This window comes from Oryctolagus cuniculus, chromosome 12 (assembly GCF_051225735.1).
Source record: "Oryctolagus cuniculus isolate XC-2025 breed Fujian yellow rabbit chromosome 12, ASM5122573v1, whole genome shotgun sequence".
NCBI lineage: Eukaryota > Metazoa > Chordata > Mammalia > Lagomorpha > Leporidae > Oryctolagus > Oryctolagus cuniculus.
The window spans coordinates 18,575,952-18,585,024 of record NC_142878.1 but is presented as its reverse complement, the minus strand read 5'-3'; the positions used below and the strand labels follow the sequence as shown (position 1 = coordinate 18,585,024).

At 44.7% G+C, this 9,073-nt stretch overlaps 1 long non-coding RNA gene across 12 annotated transcripts in view; it reads right to left on the bottom strand.

Annotated features, from left to right (window-relative positions):
- The window catches only part of LOC103351263 (uncharacterized), an 84,251-nt gene that overhangs the window by 63,167 nt on the left and 12,011 nt on the right, over window positions 1-9,073 (bottom strand). For all 12 annotated transcript variants that reach the window (XR_016217765.1, XR_011380690.2, XR_016217763.1 and 9 more), the window contains one exon: window positions 177-219. This is a non-coding gene — a long non-coding RNA (uncharacterized LOC103351263). The remainder of the gene's footprint in view (window positions 1-176; window positions 220-9,073) is intronic.

Below are 9,073 nucleotides of genomic sequence, written 5' to 3'. Positions count from 1 at the left end.
GATGTGGCTGCCTCTGGGCAAAAGGAACAGTTGGTACATTTTACTGACATGAATACAGAACTTAAGAATTGAGTGCCTTACTATAGTAACTACTGATACTGTTACCTGAAAAGAAAAAGGTTTAAAGAACAAAGTTTTGATTCGGAGATTCCAGATACGACTATAAGAGCACTTACCTGATTTTCCATTTGCATTTATTCCCATCCTTCATGAAGAAACCTAAAATGCAAATCAAGACACAAGTCAAAAAAGTATTTATAAATCAGTGAAAAACATGAAAGTACTCTTCAGGAAGTGCAGCAAATTAAAATTATAAATTTGTTCATTTGGCTAAAATATTCACCTATCAAAATGCCAATAAAAACGCAGAAGAAATTCCAAATGAAAATGCCTTTAATGTGCAACACTAATTCCTAATACTGCATTTAACTCTTCAATTCCTTGCCTTTGGAAAGGGGACCCAGACTTGACCTGTGTTTTACTTTCCTACACTCCACCATATCCATATTGTATTTCCCCCTGTCGGCCATTTCTTAACTGGTCTTTCCTAAGGACTCCTACCAACCTGTGCAACAAAGTTCTCTAATGTTGACAGGTTTCTCCATGCTCAGAGCCCTTCTCATGTTCCATTCAATATCATCAATCTATTAAAAGAACTCCAGAGGCTGGCATTGTAGCATTAATGGGTGGGTGCCAGTTTGAGTTCTGGCTACTCCAGCTCTGATCTAGCTCCCTGCTAATGCACCTGGGAAGGCAGCTGAAGATGGCACCAGTGCTCCCACCCAGATGAAGTTCGTGGCTACTGGCTTCTACATGGACCAGCGCTGGCCTTTCTGGTGATTTTGGGAGTGAAACAGTGTATGGAAGATACCCGGTCTCTCTTCCCTCTCCCACTCCCTAGCTCTGCCTTTCAAATAAAATAAATCTTAAGGGGAAAAAAAAGGAACTTTAAAACATGAAAGTAGGAGTGTGGCTGCCTGTAACCTCAACCAGGTGAAAGCTTTTATTCCACCATTGGTCATGTATATGCATCTATTATGAGTCTTGGTATAATTAACAAATGTGTGCCTCCAGACTAGCTGTTACTTAAAAAAAGAATCATGTCCTTGCACCTCATCTGGTGAGCAAATGAACAGCCTTTAAAAGCCTAAAGATAGACCTTCTTACTGAAATAAATCCTACTAATAAGCTGCAGACTAAGGCATACTATCAGAAAAGCCACTGGTTCACTGGTATTGATAGGAGATGTCAAAAATGAGCATGGTTTATCATCTGAACAGACCTACAAAACTGAAGCTTAGAAAATGTGGGGGGATACTGTTAGGGAGGCACAACAGCAGTTTTTCTTGAAAAGAGAAGTTATGGGGCCAGCGTTGTCACGCAGCAGGTAACAACGTGGCTTAAGATGCTGGTATCCCATATGGAGATCTGGTTCAATGCTGGCTGCTCCACTAGAGTCAGCTTCCTGCTAAAGTGCCTGGGAAAGCAGAAGAAGGGGCAGAGTGAGGCACAACAAACAGGTTGTCCCATTGAGTGTTGGTTTGAGTCCTGGCTGCTCCACCTCTGATCCAGCTCCCTGCTAATGTGCTTGGGAAGATAGTAGAAGATGGCTCAAGTGCTTGGGACCCTGCCACCCACATTGGAGACCCGGATGGAGTTCTAGCTCCTGGATTTGACCTGGCCCAGACTTGGAACTTGCAGCCATTTGGGAAGAAAAACAGTAGATGAAGATCTCTCTCTGCACACCCCCCTTTTTTGTTAAAGATTTATTTATTTATTTGAAAGGCAGGTTAGAGAGGCAGAGGCAGAGGGGCAGAGGGGCAGAGAGGGAGAGAGAGAGAGAGGGAGGGAGGGAGGGAGGGAGGGAGGGAGGTCTTCCATCTGCTGGTTCACTCCCCAAATGGCTGTCAATGCCAGAGCTGTGCTGATTTGAGGCCAGGAGACAGGAGTTTCTTCCAGGTCTCCCACTCTGGTGCAGGGGCCTAAGGTCTTGGGCCATCTTCTACTGCTTTCCCAGGCCATAGCAGAGAGCTGAACCAGAAATGGAGCAGCTGGCACTCGAACCGGCACCAGTCTGGGATGCCAGCACTACAGGTAGTGATTTTACCAGCTATACCACAGCGCCAGCCCCTCTAGCGTTCAAATAAATAAATCTTAAACAAAAGTTAAGGTTTTTCCACCCCCACCCAATATTACATAACTACCAATGTAATTAAAACCAGCACATTAGTTAATAAATTTATATAGCTTTCAGTCTGGTTTTGTCACTTAGTAACTGTGATCTTAGACAAGTTACTTATTAATGTTTTCACCTATCAAATGGGAATTATGTACCATTTAAAATGGCAAAAAGATGGAAATATTTAGGTAGAAATTTAAATGTATGCAACATTTTAGCTTGAAAATTATGCAATGATGAGAAGTGATCAGAAAACTCCGTATTATCAGTTCAGTTTTGCTCCAAATGATTTACAGATCCACAAAAACTTAATGAAATCCCCAAGAGACTTTTTGGGGGAAGGAGTAAAAGCCAATAAAAAGGCAGTTACAGAGAGGCAAAGGCAGGTAGCGGCTTTACCTGCAATGCCACAGCACTTGGCCCCCAAAATAGACTTAAACACAACTGACAAAGGTGAAAAGGCCACTCTGTGGAGAAAGGATGCTTTTTCTACAAATAGTGCTAGAGAAAACTAAAACTTCAATTCATACCTTACACCATATACAAAAATTAACTCAAAAGTGATCATAGACTAAACTGTACCTCAAATTATAAAAGTTCTAGAAGAAAACAGATCTCTGACTTGTTCTAACATACTTCTTTGGATACTACAACCAAAAGCATGATGAATAAAAGGAAAAAAACTCACACAATTTCGCCAGAATTAAAATTTCTGCTCTCCTAAGAAATGATGACAGGAAATGACTTAAGAAATTATTAAGAAATGACAGGACAGGAAAACCTCTGTTAGAAAATATCTGCTAATCATATGTAACAAAAGACTTGTGTCTAGAATAGATAAAGAACTTTCAAAATCCAGTAACTCAATTTTAAAAAATAAGCAGGAGCTGGGACCGGTGCTGTGGCACAGCGGGTTAATGCCCTTACCTGAAGTGCCAGCATCCCATATGGGTACGTTTGAGACCCAGCTGCTCCACTTCTGATCCAGCTCTCTGCTGTGGCCTGGGATAGCAGGAGAAGATGACCCAAGTCCTTGGGCACCTGTGCCTGCATGGGAGACCCTGAAGAAGCTCCTGGCTTCAGATTGGCGCAACAGTGGCCAACTGGGGAGTGAATCATCAGATGGAAGATTCCTCTCTCTCTCTCTGCCTTTCCTCTTTCTGTGTAACTCTTTCGAATAAATAAATAAATCTAAACAGACAAGTCACTGAAGATGATGCCTGAATGGCATATGCACTTGAGAAAATGCTTATCATTAGTCTTTAGGGAAATGTAAATACAAAATAATTAATCACAATCACTCAACCACTGCTGAAATTATATAATTTAAGAGACACAATATCCAGTATGGATAAGGAGATAGATTATCAAGAATGCTCACTGCTAGTGGAAAGCAAAATGGTACAGCTGCTTCAGATAACAGTTTGGTAATTTCTTAAAAAGCTTAAGTACTTAGCATATAACCCAGCACTCCTATTCCTAGGTGTGCTTTACGTAAGTGAAATGAAAGCCAGGGCTGTATTACTATATACACTACTATACAATCCCAACTATATGACATTTTGGAAAAGGCAAACAGAGTCAGGAGTGGTCATCAAGGACTGGGGGTGGGGAGGAGGAATTGAATGTAGAAATTTCTGTAGCAATGAAAACACTCCATATTTGACTGCATTTAATTATAATTAATCATAAGACTGTTGTGATTCCATCAATATCCACAGAATTGTACATTTAAAGAATGAACTTTCCTGTGATTACACCACAACGAAATTTAAGACAAGCTATCTAATAAACAGAGGCTCGTGTTGTGACTCTGCAGGTTAAGTCACTGCTTACGTGTAAGCATCCTTTATTGGCACACCAGTTTGAGTCCTGGCTGCTCTGCTTTTGATCCAGCTTCCTGCTAATGTGCCCAGGAAGATAGAAGTTATCCCAAGAACTTGGGCCCCTGTCACCCAGGTGGGGGACCTGGAGTTTCTGGCTCCTGGCTTCGGCATGGCCCAACCCTGGCTATTTTGGCCATTTGGGGAGTGTGACCCAGCAGATGGATGATCTCTGTCTCTCCCTCTCTGCCTTTCAAATAAATAAATAAATTTTAAAGAAAAATAAAGAAAATGTTGAAATATAAGGCATTACTTTCCTCTCAATGAGGCCTCTAAGGACCATACTGGCATGTCAGACCTATGATTTCTTGTGTTGTTTTACGTACACTGGATAGGGGCTGACACTGTGGCAGGTTAAGCCTCTAACTACAGCACCAACATCCCATATGGGCGCAGGTTCAAGTCCCAGCTCCACTTCCTAGCCAGCTCCCAGCTCATGTGCCTGGGAAAGCAGCAGAAGATGGCCCTCGTGCTCAGGCCCCTGCACCCACTTGGGAAATCTGGAAGAAACTCCTGTCTCCTGGCTTTGGATTGGTCCAGCTCTGGCCATTGTGGCCATTTGGGGACTGAACCAGCAGATGGAAGACCTCTCTCTCTGTAACACTGCCTCTCAAATAAATAAGTCAATCTTGAAAAACAAAACAAAACAAAAAACAAAGAAAGTACACTGCATGAGTCCATACTTGAAACTGTAACACTACTTACTTTACAGCCTTTAGCAAAAGAGCATTTGATGTTAATACAAAAATAAACCCTGGCTTTTGGTTCAATATTAACTGCCCACGTGGAGGACATAAAAAATAATAAATATAACTCTTTTTTTTGATAGGCAGAGTGGACAGTGAGAGAGACAGAAAGGTCTTCCTTTGCTGTTGGTTCACCCTCCAATGGCCGCTACGGCCGACGCACCGCGCTGATCCGAAGGCAGGAGCCAGGTGCTTCTCCTGGTTTCCCATGCAGGTGCAGGGCCCAAGCACTTGGGCCATCCTCCACTGCACTCCCGGGCCACAGCAGAGAGCTGGCCTGGAAGAGGGGCAACCGGGGCAGACTCCAGAGCCCCAACCAGGACTAGAACCCGGTGTGCCAGCGCTGCAAGGCGGAGGATTAGCCTATTGAGCCGCGGTGCCGGTGGAAAAAAAATAATAAACATAACTCTTAACCCTGATTTATAAAATATTTTGAGAAGCCTTACTGTTATAAAACCACTAAATATCTCTTTCACTCATTAACTAGGGAGAATTTTTTTTAAAAATTATTTGAGAGGTAGAGTTACAGACAATGAGAAGGAGAGACAGAGATCCACGTGGGAGACTTGGAAGAGGCTCCAGGCTCCTGGCTTTTGGCTGGCTCAGCTCCACTCTTTGCAGCCATCTGGGGAGAGAAAACCCAGATGGAAAACCTTTCTCTCTCTCTGCCTCTTCCTCTCTAACTCTGCCTTTCAAATAAATTTTTTTAAAAAAGTAGTATATTATGTGTATCCTTCCATTGCATATAAACCAGCTCTTTAAAAAAAAGTAAATGTAGGGGCCGGCGCTGTGGCGAATGTGGCAGAGCGCCACCTGCTTTGCTGGAATACAATATGGGCACTGGTTGGAGTCCCGGCTTCTCTACTTTTGACCCAGCTCTCTGCTATGGCCTGGGAAAGCAATAGAACATGGTCCAAGTCCTTGGGCCCCTACACCAGAGTGGGAGACCTGGAAGAAGCTCTTGGCTCCAAATCAGCATAGCTCTAGCCGTTGCTGTCATTTAGGGAGTGAACCAGAGAATAGAAGACCTCTGTCTGTCTGCCTCTCCTCTCTCTGTGTAACTCTGACTTTCAAATAAATAAATCTTTAAAAAAAAAAAAAAAAAGTAAATGTAAGTGTTAAAGTGGTTATATATATAACGACTGAAGACTAGGGTTCCTTACCCATGTATCTTGAGATGGTCTTTAAAGTGTATGGTTTGGGCCAATGTTGTAGCATAGTGGGTAATGCCCCTGCGTGCAACGCCAGCATCCCATATGGGCACTGCTTCAAGTCCCGTTGCCCCACTTCTGATCTGTCGCCCTGCCAGTATGCCTGGGAGAGTGGCAGAAGATGGCCCAACTCTGGCCACTGTGGCCATATGGGGAGTAAACTAGCAGATGGAAGATTTGTCTCTCAAAAAAATTTAAAAAGTATATGATTTGATTTCTACATGAACAAAAAAGTAGAAACTTACGGAAATTCATTTATGACAGAGTTCTAACTATATGATATAGGCAGAAATGGTAGTTAGTAAGAAAAATTTTTTTTTCTGGAAGAGCCAACAGGTTTTATGACTCCGTAATATGGAAAAATTATTCCTAAAGAGTACCAAGGATATACAAATATGACAGAGAAAGGGAAATGGGATAGGAGGATCATCAGTATAAAGAGGCTAACATGCCATCTTGTTGATATATAACCAAGTCTGACTGCTTTGCGAGTTCAGCAGCAGCCAACTTCACAATGGTCAAAATTCAGAGGCTGCTGTTGTCACGCAGAGGTTAAGGCTGCCGCCTGCAATGCCAGCATCCCCTGTGGGTATCCTATGGGTATCAGTTTGTGTCCTGGCTGCTCCAACTTCCGATTCAGTTCCTTGATAATGCACCTGGAAAGGCAGCAGAACTCGGCCCAAGTGCTTGGGTCCCTGCACCCACAGGGAAGACCTGAAAGAAGCTCCTGGTTCCTGGATTCAGCCTGGCACAACCCTGACAGTCACAACCATTTGGGGAGTGAACCAGTGGATGAAGATTCTCTAACTCTGCCTTTATTTTTATTTTTTCAAAGATTTATTTATTTAAAAGTCAGGGTTACACACAGAGAGGAGAGGCAGAGAGAGAGAGGGGTCTACCATCCGATGGTTCACTCCCCAACTGTCCGCAACAGCCAGAGCTGCACCGACCCAAAGCCAGGAGCCAGGAGCTTCTTCCAGGTCTCCCACGCGGGTACAGGGACCCAAGGACCTGAACCATCTTCTACTGTTTTCCCAGGCCGTAGCAGAGAGCTGGATTGGAAGAGGAGCAGCTGGGACTTGAATCGGCGCCCATATGGGATGCTGGCACTTCAAGCCAGGGCTTTAACCTGCTGCGCCACAGTGACGACCCCAAACTCTGCCTTTTAAATGAGTACAAACACAGAGGGGATCTGGAACAGTTTCTTGGACACCTGACAGATGAGCTCTTATCAGTAAATTCATAAAAAATAAAAAGATGTCAACAGCAGAAGAAAACTGAGATGGTGGTAAGGGAAACAAAGTAAACAGAGAACATAAGAATATGAAGAACAGGGCCGGCGCTGTGGCTCACTAGGTTAATCCTCTGCCTGCAGTGCTGGCATCCCATATGGGCACTGGGTTCTAGTCCTGGTTGCTCCTCTTCCAGGCCAGCTCTCTGCTGTGGCCCGGGAAGGCAGAGGATGGCCCAAATCCTTGGGCCCTGTACCTACATGGGAGACCAGGAAGAAGCACCTGCCTCCTGGCTTTGGATCAGCGCAGTGCTGGCTGCGGTGGCCATTTGGGGAGGGGCGAACCAACGGAAGGAAGACCTTTCTCTTTGTCTGTCTCTCTTACTATCTGTAACTCTACTTCTAAAAAAAAAAAAAAAAAAAAAAAAAAAAAGAATATGAAGAACAGAATTTAGAGGATAGTGGGAATTCACGAACTAATAGACAATTAGTTTTCAAACTGTGGCCCAAAAAATTCCCACAGGGCCAGCACTGTGGTACAGCTGGTTAAGAAGCTGCTTGTGATAGAGGTATCTGGTGTCCCATTTGGAGTGCCAGTTCAATTCCAGGCTGCTCTGCTTCCACCCCAGCTTCCTGATAATGCACCTGGAAACACAGCAGATAATGGTTCCAGTACTTGAGCCCTGCCACTGTGGGAGACAAGTAATGACTTCTGGCTTCAGCTTGGCACAGATCCAGCTATTGTGGCCATTCGAACCAGCAGATGGAAGATCTTGATTTCTCTCTCTCTCTCTCACTGTTGCTGTTTCAAATAAATAAACCCATCATATAAAAAAGAAAAAAAAGCAAAACAAACACAGGGCTGGAGATGCCAGCAGATGCCAGCATACTGTATTGGAGCAGTAGCTCAACTCACCATTTCCAATCCAGCTACTTGCTAACAAGCCTGGGAAAGCAAAAGAACATGGCCCAAGTGCCTAGGCCCATGCTACCCACATGGGAGACCTGGATGGATTTCCTGGCTCCTGGCTTCCCTGGCAGCTGCAATCACTTGGGGAGTGAACCAGCCTTTCAAATACATACATCTTTACAAAGATTAGCACAACACCTCAGAACAAAAGGCAGAGTATTTGGCTGAAATTTAGATGTTTTAAAATACTTTATTTTATTTTATTTTTGGACAGGCAGAGTGGACAGTGAGAGAGAGAGACAGAAAGAAAGGTCTTCCTTTGCCATTGGTTCATCTTCCAATGGCCGCTGAGGCCGACGCACCGCGCTGATCCGAAGGCAGGAGCCAGGTGCTTCTCCCGGTCTCCCATGGGATGCAGGGCCCAAGGACTTGGGCCATCCTCCACTGCACTCCCAGGCCACAGCAGAGAGCTGGACTGGAAGAGGAGCACCGGGACAAAATCTGGCATCCCGACTGGGACTAGAGCCTGGTGCTGGCGCCGCAGGTGGAGGATTAGCCTATTGAGCCGCGGCGCAGGCCTCCATTAACTTTTTTTTTTTTAAAGTAACCACAAGTTACTTTATTTATTTATTTATTTATTTTTTGACAGGCAGAGTGGACAGTGAGAGAGAGAGACAGAGAGAAAGGTCTTCCTTTGCTGTTGGTTCACCCTCCAATGGCCAGCGTGGCCGGCACACTGTGGCCGGTGCACCGCGCTGATCCGAAGCCAGAAGCCAGGTGCTTCTCCTGGTCTCCCATGGGGTGCAGGGCCCAAGCACTTGGGCCATCCTCCACTGCACATAGAGCTGGCCTGGAAGAGGGGCAACCGGGACAGAATCCGGCACCCTGACTGGGACTAGAACCCGGTGTGCCG